At 42.0% G+C, this 12,120-nt stretch overlaps 1 pseudogene; it reads right to left on the bottom strand.

Moving 5' to 3' along the window:
• LOC129059660 (PRELI domain containing protein 3B-like) lies at positions 1-728 on the bottom strand (annotated as a pseudogene).
• Between the last annotated feature and the right edge of the window lie 11,392 nt (positions 729-12,120).

Raw genomic sequence — 12,120 nt, 5'->3', positions numbered from 1 at the left:
TCAATTCTCTACTAATGCTGCTGCAGCCGCTGCCATCGAAGTTGTTAGATGCTTCCTCTTGGCGGAAGCTGTCTATTCTTCAGTCTTAACATGTAATTTATGTATGACTCATTTCAGTGCTTCTCGGCCTTTATTAGCATTTGAAGGTATCGTTCTTGCCATCAGTCTTTCAAGGTAACTGCTGAGGCTACCTCTCTTCAGCGATTATGGCTTCTTGAGTCAAAATAGCCTTTTGGGGGGTCCCGATGATGTGGTTTGTGTATAAATCTCTCACCTACTGAAATCATATTTGTAAGTGAAATATTAGTAGATTTAAATTCCATTGTTTTCTCTACAGGATTAACTACAGAATACTCTAGTACATATGTTTTGGGTTTTGCTGCACCAGTAAGAGGTTTGCAGTTCCCACTGTGCGGAGAAGTCTGTAGCTGTGCAACTCTCTGGAGGGATCTATACCTCTGCTCAACACGTCAACCCACACCATGCTCGGGTTCACAGGGCTTGGATATTTCTGCATTGCAGCTGTTGTAACAGTTTCCCACGGGTGCTAAAAACGTGCTCTGAAGCCCATATCTTGATGCTGCAGACAGTCCGAGAGATGTCTGGGCAGCGCAGGGGAAAACGAGGCAAAGAGGTTACATCTGCCCCGCGCCATAAAGAGCACTCCAGCCAGCCTCGCAGTATGCGGGCACCATCGGCCTCACGCCGATGGAGGGACATCCCAAACCCCTCTTTCACCCCTTATGACAACGTAACCTTTAAACCATTTAAAGCGGGGATCCCCAACTCCCCAGGCAGCGAACCGGTAGCGGTCGGTGGCCTGTTAGGAAACCTGCGGCGCAGCAGGAGGTGACTGGCAGGCAAGCGAGTACTACCGCCTGAGCTCCGCTTATCTGACCTGACTTAGATTCTCAAAAGAGCGCCAACCCTATTGTGAACTGCGCATGCGAGGGATCTACCTTGCGCGCTTCTCCTGAGAATCTGACGCCTGATGATCTGAGGTAGGACAGCTTCATCGCCAAATCATCCCTGTCTCCCCAACCCTCACCCATGGAAAAATTGCCTTCCCCAAAACCAGTCTCTGGTGTCACAAAGGTTAGGGACCCCTGATGTAAAGAACACTGTTAATGTCAATTTCCTGGCTTCATCTGGAGGGCCACAGTCAGTTTTGAAGCAACTCCAGCAAGTGATCCACCCAGCTGTCCCCTCCCACTCTGTTAGTATCCACAGCTCCTTAAAGGCCCCCTGGAATTTAGACTAAAGCAAGATTGCGCCACTGCACGGAAGCCTGGGCGACCCAGCCAGCAAGACACCATCAAAAAATAAATAAATAAATAAATAAATAAATAAATAAATAAATAAAAATAAAGGCCTCTGAGCTGGGTCCCTGCCCCCTTTCTGTCTGCTTCAGGCCCATCTATACCAGTCTTGATTTACCAGCTTGAAATCAATTCCACAGGTGGAGAATAGGGAAAGGCTTTATTCAATACATGTACAGTTTCAATGGAAGAGCCATAGCAATTCTGAGTACATCTACAAGAACAGTTCTTTAGCACATTGCATATTATTCATTACATCAAGAGAGTTTCTCTAAATGAAAAAATGTTTAGGACGTTCAGGAGAGGAAGAACAAATTAAGGAATGATCTCCACAGCAGAGACCTCAAGGCTCTTGTGCGTGCAGGGCACAGTTCCAGGGTAAAAGTCCGCAGGGACAGAATGAGGGTCCCCACTGGGTTGCCTCGGGCTCCTTCCAGGGCAGTGTTCGTTGAAGCAGGTCGTGTCGCAGGCTTGCAGAAAGGCTGGGGTTCCTCTCCTTTCCGGGTTCCTTCCTGATGGAACCCTGGGTTTTCAGCAGCTTCCGGGGGCGGCCTGAACTGCAGAGGGCGCCGTGGACTTGTGTCCTTCCACCTCCGCAGGCGCTGGCATCTCCAGGCTGCATCAGGCCGCTTTGGACTCCGCCATCGGTAGCATTTCCGTCTTCCTGAGGGGACTGGAGCCCGTCTGTGGTTTCAGCCTTTGATTCCTCGACATGGGAGTCTCGAGGGCGTTTTTGGCCCCTCTCGTCTCCGGGAAGGGCTCCGTGCCCGGTGGAGGCGCAGTGCAGCAGCCAGCCCGCAGCAGAGCTCCCGTAGAGCTGATGGCATTGGCAGGAGTGGCGGCTCAGCACAGGGAAGTTATCCAGTGCCCAGGCCCAGGCTTGCTCTCGGTTCAGGTCCCATGGTATATGGGGCTCTGGCCCTGCCTGCCTCCAGGACAGCTCTTCCAAGGTTGATGGATGGAACTCCATAGCTTCAGCCTTCCTTGACCAGGCCTAGCTGGTCTAGGAATAGAGCAAATGGCTCAGTCCCTCACTGACTGTGGGTTTTTATAGCATTCTGTCTTGTACAGGAAGTCGGACATAATCCAATCATGTGGGGATTAACACTTATTTGCCTTGCTTATTGCTTCAGACGGTGAAAGGATCATGGTGAAAATGTTATCATTTCGGAAGGTCCTGTTGAAAGTCCTTGGGTTTTTATTGGATCAGGTGGTAATAGGGTGGGGCAGGGGGGTGAGAAAATGGGTCCAGTTATTGGCAGTTTTTTTTCATTTCAATAAGAAATGAGCAGTTTTCAATATTTCACGATTAGATGAGATGTTAGGTGTACACCTCTTATAGATATGCTTTATCAAATTCAGGGAATTGTCTTTTTCAATTTGCTATGATGATTTTTATATTAATAATAAAGCAGGGTTGAATTTTCAAAAAGCTTTTTTTTGTATCTTCTGAGATTATCGTATATTTTTTCTACTGCTAATGTGGACAATAACAAGTTGATTTTCAAGTGACAGACCCAAGTTGACTTCCTGATAAACTCCACTAGATTATGATGCATTTTTTTAAAGTATATTACTGGATTCAGAATGCTAACATATTATGATTTTGCCCTGTAATTTTGAGAAATATTCCCTGATGAAAAAACTGAGGAGGGGGCACTAGAGTGATAAATAAAATGTGCATATAAATACTTAAACTTGCTGATATTTAAAAAGGCCTTTCTATGTATGTGGTTGTCCCACTCAGCCAAAGACTTTTCAAATACAGGGGCCATGTTTCATTTGCAGCATGTCGACAGCCAAGATTGGCCTCAGTCAATTCTATTTTTGAAGAGACTCTGAAACAAATTTTAACACAGAGTGAATTTTTGAGTATTCCAACAGCAGGGGAAAAGCACTGAGGTGTATGAGGTGAGCAGAGAGACTTATTTTATTTGCCTGGCTTTCCCCTCAAAATATTACTGAAATAAACACTCGTGTGAGATTGCTTTATTAAAGAGTGCTGTCCTTAGAAAGTGGGAGTGAGAAGAAAGAGGAGAGGGGCAGGGATGAGCATATTCAATGCTATGCTTCCTAGTTGCTCAATCTTGTATCAAGCATGACCAGAGGTGACTTTATTATCAAACCAATAAAGTTTAACTTTAATGCAAACTTCCAAAGAGTTTGTAAAACATTTGTCCTAAAACATTTTTGTAATTCTCTCAAAGAAAATCACCTACTACCTGTATGAATGCTGATTCCACAAATTTGAATCCACTCTGAACACCACTGATTTTTTGATCTTATGAACCATCTTCTGAGAGGCCGTATGAATAACTGCTTCTCAGTACAGTCCACTTAGGAGGAATAAAAGGATGGAATATATCCACTGTTGGAGAGATAATACAATTCTCCCAACAAAAGACCCCAGTGTACCAAATAGAAGAGAGAGGGAATACTAGTATTAAGTTGGCATTTAACATGCATGTAAGGTAGCCTGAGAACTACAGAGTAAGGCCTCATCTCATACATTTTCAGCAGAGCAGGGGGAAGCAGGATGAATTCCTTTCTTTCTTCAAATAGAGAACACCTTACAGTAGTATCTTGCTATCTGCTGAGAGACCCTCAGCTCATTCTAGGGGTACTTTTAAGAAATGTCTACATATTATTTGTCCCATAACCTTGGATAAATTGCTACATTGTAAAAACTTGAGATTCAGCTTTACCTTTAGAAGGACTAACCTAAATTCCAATGGCTCAACTACGGATTAAGACTCACCATATTAAATGTGATGTTACTGTTGCATTTTTATACGGTGTGTAGGAAAAGAAACAAAACACTCTCAAACAGTATAAGCATAAAAAGATTTATTATGGGATAAAAGTCACTTAAAATCTGATAGAAAGGTGTAGACACAGATTTCAGGCTGAATGTCAGGGAATGATTTTCTGAACCACATTACAAACTGGTTCCCTAAAAGAAGTTGCTGTCAGAAATTAGTAAACACTGTAATTAAACAATTCAATGAAAACTAAATCAAAACTTCCATCTTTATCTAACTACGTATCATGTTTGCCTAGAAGCCAGTAGGCCATCTTGTGCAGAAGACTACAAGATTCTTTTAGTCTAGATACCTCCCACTTAGGTCACTGATAGCCATTATTTGCTTTCTCTCTGTCCAAGGCTGTAAAAAACTTAAAAAAAAATTATTATTATTATTATTTTATTATGCTTTAAGTTTTAGGGTACATGTGCACAATGTGCAGGTTAGTTACATATGTATACATGTGCCATGTTGGTGTGCTGCACCCATTAACTCGTCATTTAACATTAGGTGTATCTCCTAATGCTATCCCTCCCCCCTCCTCCCACCCCACAACAGGCCCCGGTGTGTGATGTTCCCCTTCTTGTGTCCATGTGTTCTCATTGTGCAATTCCCACCTATGAGTGAGAACACGCGGTGTTTGGTTTTTTGTCCTTGCGATAGTTTGCTGAGAATGATGGTCTCCAGCTTCATCCATGTCCCCACAAAGGACACGAACTCATCATTTTTTATGGCTGCGTAGTATTCCATGGTGTATATGTGCCACATTTTCTTAATCCAATCTATCATTGTTGGACATTTGGCTTGATTCCAATTCTTTGCTATTGTGAATAGTGCCACAATGAACATACGTGTGCATGTGTCTTTATAGCAGCATAATTTATAATCCTTTGAGTATATACCCAGTAATGGGATTGCTGGGTCAAATGTTATTTCTAGTTCTAGATCCCTGAGGCATCACCACACTGACTTCCACAATGGTTAAACTAGTTTACAGCCCCACCAACAGTGTAAAAGTGTTCCTCTTTCTCCACATCCTCTCCAGCACCTGTTGTTTCCTGACTTTTTAATGATGGCCATTCTAACTGGTGTGAGATGGTATCTCCTTGTGGTTTTGATTTGCATTTCTCTGATGGCCAGTGATGATGAGCATTTTTTCATGTGTCTTTTGGCTGCATAAATGTCTTCTTTTCAGAAGTGTCTGTTCATATCCTTTGCCCACTTTTTGATGGGGCTATCTGTTTTTTTTCTTGTAGATTTGTTTGAGTTCATTGTAGATACTGGATATTAGCCCTTTGTCAGATGAGTAGATTGCAAAAATTTTCTCCCATTCTGTAGGTTGCCTGTTCACTCTGATGGTAATAAACTTTTTTTTTTTTTTTTTTTTTTCGTGGAGTCTTGCCTTGTCACCCAGGCTGGAGTGCAATAGTGCGATCTCGGCTCACTGCAACCTCCGCCTTTCAGTTTCAAGTGATTCTCCTACCTCAGCTTCCTGAGTAGCTGGGATTACAGGTGCCTGCCACCACGCCTGGCTAATTTTTTGTATCTTTAGTAGAGACCGGGTTTCACCATGTTGGCCAGGCTGGTCTCAAACTCCTGACCTTGTGATCCGCCCGCCTTGGCATCCCAAAGTGCTGGGATTACAGGCGTGAGCCACTGTGCCTGGCCAACTTTTTTTTTTTTTTTTTTAGAGACTGGGCCTCTCACTCTGTAGCTCAGGCTACAATGCAGTGGTACCATAATTGCTCACTTCAGCCTCCAACTCCTGGGCTCAAGCAATCCTTTTGCCTCAGCCTCCTGAGTGGCTGGCACTACAGGTGGACACCACCACATCCAGCTAATTAAAAACTTTTTTTGTGTGTGTAGAGATGAGGTTTCACCATGTTTCTTGGGCTGGTTTTGGGATTCTAGCCTCAGGTGATCCTCCTGCCTTAGCCTCCCAAAGTGCTGGGATAACTGGTATAAGCCACTATGCTTAGCCCATAATAAAGTTGTTCTAGTCTTAGAATCTTTGTAATTTATATTCTCTTATGATGGTAACTCTACCTTCAGATTTTTTTTGTTTGTTTGTTTGGTTTTTTTTGAGACAGGGTCTTGCTCTCTTGCCCAGGCTGGAGTGCAGTGGTGTGATCCTGACTCACTGCAATCTCCACTTCCCGTATTCAAACGATTCTCCCACCTCAGCCTATTGAGTAGTTGGGATTATAGGTGTGGACCACCATGCCCAGCTAATTTATATTTTTAGTAGAGATGAGTTTTCATCATGTTTGCCAGGCTGGTGTCAAACTCCTGGCCTCAATGATCTGCCCACCTTGGCCTGCCAAAGTGCTAAGATTACAGGTGAGCACTCTACCCGGCCTGGATTTTTTTTTCTTTGCTTTGTTCATTGCATTATTCATATCAAAGTGGAAGTATCTCTAATAATTCTGTTTTTACTACACTACTAAGATAGCGTCCTCCTAGTTACCTTTCCATCTAACTTGCGTTAGGTTTCTTGATAGCATTTATCACATAAACACTGTCTTATTTATTTGTTGTCACGCTTACTGCCTTGTTTTTTTTCAGCCCCTGATTGTGTCAAACACTTTATGGCCAAGTCCATTTCTGCTTCTTATCTCTGTCACTTATCTCTGGAAATTTGATCACTTTGTAGCACAATATAGACACTTACTATCTGTTAATGAAGACACAATGTATTAAAAGGCTGGGTGTGGTGGCTCATGCCTGTAATCCCAGCACTTTGAGAGGCTGAGATGGCAGGATTGCTTGAACCCAGGAGTTTGAAACCAGCCTGGGTAACACAGGGAGTTTCCATCTCTACAAAAATTTTAAAAATTAGCTGCGCGTGTGGTGTGTGCCTGTAGTCTCAGCTACTTGGGAGGCTGAGGTGGGAGGATTGTTTGAGCCTAGGAGACTGAGGCTGAAGCGAGCAGTGATGCCACCCCACTGCAGACTGGGTGACAGAGCGAGAACCCATCTCATAAGAAAAAAGTGAAAGAAAAAGAAAGAGTCGTCCTCAGAGCTCTATAACTGATTATAAACCACCCTAAAAAAGGATCAAAGTAAAACAGTGATTGTGGATGACAAAAGTATTAGAACAGCCATGGTTAAAGACACAATTGACGAGGAAATTTGGTTCTATCTATGGCACATAACAATTTAATATAATAATCGTAATTAGTTCTGATAACATATTCTAAGACATATCAGAATCACAAGAATCTTGTACAATTTTGGAACACATACTAATAACACATTTATATAAATACAAACCAAAGAAGGTTACACAACATTTCATATTTGATAATGATGATTTTATTATATGAAGTAAGCCAAATATGTCTCTTTGGATTTCAGGAGATGTAATGTCAAAAAAATTAGTGAGACCAAAATCCTGAATTTAGATTTAGATTTTGGAAAGTTTGTCAAACATCAAAGGTTGAAAACACAATATCACAAAATAGCATCACAGATCATTGTGAAATAAGTCATTCATTTAGTCAAAGTGGTAACTCAAATATTTTAAAAACAAAAAGGCAAAAACTTTTACTCTTTGAGACTTACTTTCCCAAACAATAAAACCTAATAAAGACAGGATGAAGTCAATTAAATTTTACAGACAAATCTATTACATTTTAATCATCTTGAGCATAAGATATAATTTTTGTAAACCTTCTCGTAACCTTTCATAATTTTTAAGTAAGGAATGTGTTAATGCTCCAATAAAACATTGTTAATCTGAAACAGGGACCCACATGCTTGTCTTGCATCAGTGTTCCTTTGACATTAATGTTTAATTTATAGGCTGGCCACGGTGGTGGCTCATGCCTATAAACTCAGCACTTTGGAAGGCCTAGGCAGGCGGATATCTTGAGCTCAGGAGTTTGAGACCAGCTTGGACAACAGGGAGAAACCTTGTCTCTATAAAAATACAAAAATTAGCCAGGCATGGTGGCGCACCCCCGTAGTCCCTGCTACTTGGGAGGCTGAGGTGCCAGGAGTCTTGCCAGGCAGAGGTTGCAGTGAGCCAGGATAATGCCACTGCACTCCAGCCCAGATGACACAGCTGGACTGTCTCAAAACAACAACAAACGCAACTGTTTAATTTATAGAGAAACTCTGAACTAATTTTATCTCTTAAAATGGATCTTTACAAGCTCACACACCCACTTCTTCTGCAGTAGTCCCTGGGACTAGAGGGGTTGAATAGTTTTAATTTCTGGACCCATGTCTCATGACTGCAGCTTATTCTGATTGTTCATCTTCTCCTAGGTCTGAAGATGAGGCTTCAATTGCTGTCAATGTTTAAGATTTAGCCAGAGTTGGTGACTTTTTTAGATCCAGGAGTCAAACCTGTGTGACTTAGTAGCACAAGGAGTTTAAAAGAAATACAGAAAGTTACATGGATACAATAACCTTAATTTTTACAAATCTTCCCAAAGAAGAAGTGTGGTGGGGAGGTTGGGGAGAAGAGGTTGAGGGAGGAAGCAGGTCACAATCGAATTCTTGGCTGTTCCAGGATAGCTGGCACAAGTATGGGGGCCACACAAGAAATAGAAAGTGAGAGGACAGGGCCCAGAATATACTGAGCTCAGGGCTTGCAGCATCTGGGGCCTCAAGGCCTCTTCTGCAGAACCCCAGGCCTCTGGCACATGAGGAAGAAAGTGCTGCGCTATCACTTGTGTCCAGGAAAACCAGGAACTCTTGGACTCAGGAGCCACCAGCTTTTGCAGTTTTATACTCTTCCGGCCCTGCGTGTTGCACATAGGTTAGGAACCTGGCTGGTGACATTACAAATTGCATATGAAAACGGAATTAATGACATTAACATCAAATTCTATCATCTCATGTGATAGCTATCCAGAGTCAAATAGTTTGTCTAAGGGGATGAAAAGAAAAATTAGTACCGGGCCTATGAAGAGAAAGCTGTTCTGGGGGACCTTGGTTTATAGATAGTTTATCATTTCCCCAAGTCAGATTGCTACTCCTGAGCAGAGACTGGAATTCTGTTCTGCCAGGAGAAAAACGCTTATGGGCGACTATCTATAAATGAACATTTGGGATGTTAGCAAGAGAATGCAAGAGCGGGTGCCCAGTTCTCTCTCTCTCTCTCTCTGTAAAACACACATAAAATTTACCATCTTAACCATTAAGTGTATAGTTCATAATGCTTTGCAACCATTGTCATCATCCATCTCCACAACTCTTTGTGTCTTCTAAAAGTGAAACTCTGTATCCTTTAAAGAATAACTCCCCACTTTCCTCTCCCCCATCCCTGGCAACCACCATTCTACATTGTGTCTATGATGTTGACTACCCTACGTACCCCATGTAAGTGGAATCATACAGTATTTGTCTTTTTGTGACTGGCTTATTTCATTTAGCATAATGTCCCTTAGGTTCCTCTGTGATGTAGCATGTTAGCATTTCCTTCTTTTTAAAGGCTGACTGTCTATGTGTACCATGTCTTACTTATCCTTTCATATGTGATAATGCTGCTATGAACTTGGGTGTACAAATATCTTCCTGAGACTCTGCTTTTAATTATTTTGAGTATATGTCCAGAAGTGAAATTGCTGGGTCATATGCTAATTCTATTTTTAATTTGTTGAGGAACTTTCTGTTTTCTACATTGGCTGTACCAATTTACATGCTTACAACAGTGCATACACAGGGGTTCCAAACTCCTTATATCCTTGCCAACTCTTGTTATCTTTTTTTTTTTTTTTTTAATAGTAGCCATCCTAGTGGATGTGCAGTGGTACCCGTATCTCATTGTAGTTTTGATTTGCATTTCCCTAAGAATTAGTGATGCTGGACATTTTTTTTTCATGTGCTTATTGGCCATTTGTATGTCTTCTTTGGAGAAATGTCTATTTAAGTCCTCTGCCCATTTTTGAAATGGGCTGTTTGTTTTTTGATGATGAGTTTTAGAAAGTGTTAATTTATTCTGGATAGCAATCCTTCATCAGACATATGTTTAAAAATATTTTTTCCCATTGTAGAATTGTATTCAAACTCTATCAGTGGTTATTGGCAAGCAGTCTATTATCAGTGCATTCAGGGCTATTCATTCTTTCTCTACTCCTTCACCACACCCCATTGATCAGTTATTGTTTCAGAAACCAGAAAGTAAGAGGCAAGGGGAAAACTACACAAGGGAATTTCTGGCAATTTTTCATCTTTAATGATTTTTCTCTTTCCCCTCCACCATTTTTTTTCTTAACATGTATTCCATTAGGGTCTTAGGCCTGCCAAAAGAACATTTATGTCTCTCTCTCTCTCTCTCTCTCTCTTAAGATGGAGTCTTGCTCTGTCACCAGGCTGGAGTACAGTGACACCATCTCGGCTCACTGCAACCTCTGCCTCCATGGCTCAAGGGATTCTCCTGCCTTAGCCTCCGGAGTAGCTGGGATTACAGGTGCACACCACCACGCCAAGCTAATTTTGTATTTTTATATGGTCTCGATCTCTTGACCTCGTGATCCACTCACCTTGGCCTCCCAAAGTGCTGGGATTACAGGCATGAGCCACGGTGCCTGGCCGAACATTTCTCTCTTAAATGTATTTTTCTGACACCCCTCTTCCTGTCTGTTGTCCTGTCTCCCAGACCTTAGAATGAGATCTTAGGTAAGGAGGTCTTACTAACTAACTGCACTGTTATTGCTCATTTTTTTTTTTTGCTTTTGAAAACTAGGTCAGACAAAGTTCAAGCTGTTTAGAGAGAAGTACCACAGTTTCTCTCACCCCTACTTCACAAGTTCATAACAATTATGAGCCCACAAGTTGGTGACAACTATGAGAAAAACGATAAAACCAGAAAATCAGTCTATTTAAATAAAAACACATCAGTGCCTACAACATGCAACAAACTCATCAGTCCCTCAAGTGGTCCCTGTTTCATAAGCAAACACGAACTGGAGGTATCAGAATTGAGGAGGAAATAGCAGAAGTATCATCCCGTGATTAAACATGTGAACACTAGCAATGCTCTTACAATTTACTATGAAATGACTGATGATTATTTTCTGGATATGATACAGCCTCAGAACAGTGAGGGAGGCACAGAGAATGTTGGTGACAGGAAAAGATGGAAAGAGTGAGGTGGATATCTTAGTTAATAAAGAGGTGGGGTGAAAGGGGTTTAGAAAGTAGCTTCCAGAGAAGAAAGTCTGAGCTTTCATGCACTACAGAACTAATTCTGTGGAAAACATAGCCCCCAGAATTGCTGGAAAGGAGTAATTAGAATAAAATCCTAGTTAATATTTATTATTTTAAATGGTGCTAGACTATGCTTAAGGAAGGATACCCACTAACCTCACTGATATAATGAGTACTGCAATTATATCTGGTTTTACTAACAATGGGAATGAAACACAAGGATTAAACTAACTTCTGAAAGTCAAAGAGGTGAGAAATTTGAACCACAGCAGGATCATGCCAGAATCCTAACATTTAAACCACCAGCCTACAACAGGCTAGGTATCTGATTTACCATGTCTGATTTCACCTTTGTCCCAGAACTCACTCCTATTCCAAGACTGGGATCCGCAGACCACAGAGGCACCTGTGACTTCCTTAGACTTCCAGGAGACACTGGATAGGAGGCTTAACCTTGTGTGTGGTTTTTTTGGAGTGGGAGGGAGGAGGTGGGAAAGGGAGGAGGGTTTCAGAAAACACTGGTGGTGATGACAGAACAATCTGGAGATGCTAGTAGAGACCCTTAACACACTCTAATAGAAAATGTCTTAGGCCTGCCAAAAGAACATTTTTCCCTTAAATGTATTTTTCTGACATCTTTCTTTCTGTCTGTTGTCCTATCTCCCAACCTTAGAATGAGATCTTAGGGAAGGAGGTCTTGCTAATTAACTGCCCTCTTATTGCTCATCTTTTTGGTTTTGAAAAGTAGGTCAGACAAGGCTGGGCGCCATGGCTAACACCTGTAATCCCAGCACTTTGGGAGGCTGAGGCAGGTGGATCACCTGAGGTCAGGAGTT

Source organism: Pongo abelii, chromosome 4 (assembly GCF_028885655.2).
Source record: "Pongo abelii isolate AG06213 chromosome 4, NHGRI_mPonAbe1-v2.0_pri, whole genome shotgun sequence".
Taxonomy (NCBI): domain Eukaryota; kingdom Metazoa; phylum Chordata; class Mammalia; order Primates; family Hominidae; genus Pongo; species Pongo abelii.
Note: the sequence above shows the minus strand (reverse complement) of the source record. Positions and strands in the feature narration are given on the sequence as shown.